The sequence below is a fragment of the Numenius arquata genome, unplaced genomic scaffold, assembly GCF_964106895.1.
Source record: "Numenius arquata unplaced genomic scaffold, bNumArq3.hap1.1 HAP1_SCAFFOLD_67, whole genome shotgun sequence".
Lineage (NCBI taxonomy): Eukaryota > Metazoa > Chordata > Aves > Charadriiformes > Scolopacidae > Numenius > Numenius arquata.
Window position 1 is genome coordinate 414,241 of NW_027415353.1, and position 1,865 is coordinate 416,105.

A 1,865-nucleotide genomic window follows, 5' to 3' on the forward strand; every position below is an offset into this window, starting at 1 on the left:
CGGAAATAGCGGTAAATAGCGGTACCTTATGACAAATACAACAAGTAGCCAGCAGTATTGCAATTCTACATACTAACACAAAAACCCGAAACCGAGGGATCCCACACCAACCATTAGCCCAAGCCTGAGCATACCCCGGGGCGAGTACACCGACTCTTTACCACGCGTAGGACGTCTCCTCACGACTTACAGGTCCCCCCCTTAAGAAACCCTGAACATACCTGGTCCGCAGGAGATGGTCCTTGTCTGTCCCCGCGGTGATCTGGATGAGTTGGGGAGTCCTTCCGAGAAATCTCGGGGGCGCCCAGAGGAGTCCCGTCCTCAGCAGGTCCCGCAGCCGGACAGAGAGGGTCCCATCTGGGGTGCCAAATTGACGCGCGGAAACAAACCTTACAACTCGCAGAGAGTTATAAAGCAGGTATGTTTATTGCGGCACCGGGTGCAAGGGGGATTTCTCCTCCAAACTTGCACACCGGTTTGTGAAACAAGCGTCTATTTATGGTGAAAAGCGTACATATTCATTAAGGTGGGCTGGGTTATTCTAATTAATTCTAAGAAAAGGCGTTACTATTGTAATTATTTCTAAGAACTCATTATCATAAGTCTCCTCCCCTTGCCGCATGCGCACTGCCGCCTGGTGGTCGTGGGCCGGGGTCTTCTGGAGGAAGGCTCGCAGTCTTCTTCACCGGGTACCTTCACCTTTGTCCCAGAAAGCTTGGGTTGGCCGGATCCCAAACCGCAAAACTAGTCCCGACCAGATGGACACCTTTCCCAGACAGTTGGGTCCCTCCTTAGCATGCAGGCTGCTCCCGCTATCTTATACACAAGGCCATTTCTTTATCTTGGAATGCTGGGCTCCGAGCTTTGTTCTTTCCCAGGCTGTACTAAATTCACACTAACAACCTTTAACCATTCATTTTCTGATTCACCAGAAAGCCCTATTTTCAATCCCCCGTTGGAATCCTGTCCTTAGGACCCTTCTTCCTGCTAAAAACCCAGCGGGAGAAGACACCATTGCCCTCCTTTGTAATGACAAGGGAGTCTTTAATATCCCTGGATTTCTCCCCATAGATCCAGAGGCAAACCGTGGCCCAGTGTGTTGACTATTGTTACTTCTGGAGGAAGACAGTGCGATTTGGGTGCACCTGACCTCGCCTGCTGGAGAAAAGGGTCAAGAGAGTCCGGGATGAGGTGGAAAAAGCCAAAGGCGAGGTAAAACAGCTGCTGGGGGTGGTTGTTTCGTTGCCCAATGTCATAGAAGGGGATGTGATGTCCTAGAGGGAGGGCTGTGATGTCATAGAGGGTGTTGTGTTGTCACAAGTTGGGGTTGTGAGGTTAGAGGTTTGGGGTGTGACGTCATAGAGGGGGGTTGTGGTGTCCTAAAGAGAGGGTAGTGACGTCATATAGGCGTTGTGATGTCATACAGGGAGGGTTATGACGTCACAGGTTTGGGTTGTGATGTCACAGGGTGTGGTTGTGATGTAGAGGGGTTGTGATGTCATAGTGGCATTGTGATGTCACAGAGTGGGGTTGTGATGTCACAGTGGGGTTGTGGGGGTTTGTGAGGTCATGGGTGTTGTGACATCATAGGTTGGGGTTGTGATGTCATAGAGTGGGGTGATGACATCATAGAGTAGGGTTGTGCCACCATAGATGGGGTTGTGACATCATAGAGTGCGGTTGTGACGTCATAGTGGGGTTTGTGATGTCACAGAGTCGGGTTGTGACGTCATAGAGTGGGATTCTGATGTCATAGAGTGGGGTTACAATGTCATAGAGGGGGTTGTGATTTCACAGAGTTGGGTTGTGACGTCATCGGGGATTGTGATGTCATAGAGGGGTTATATCATAGAGGGGGTTGTGAC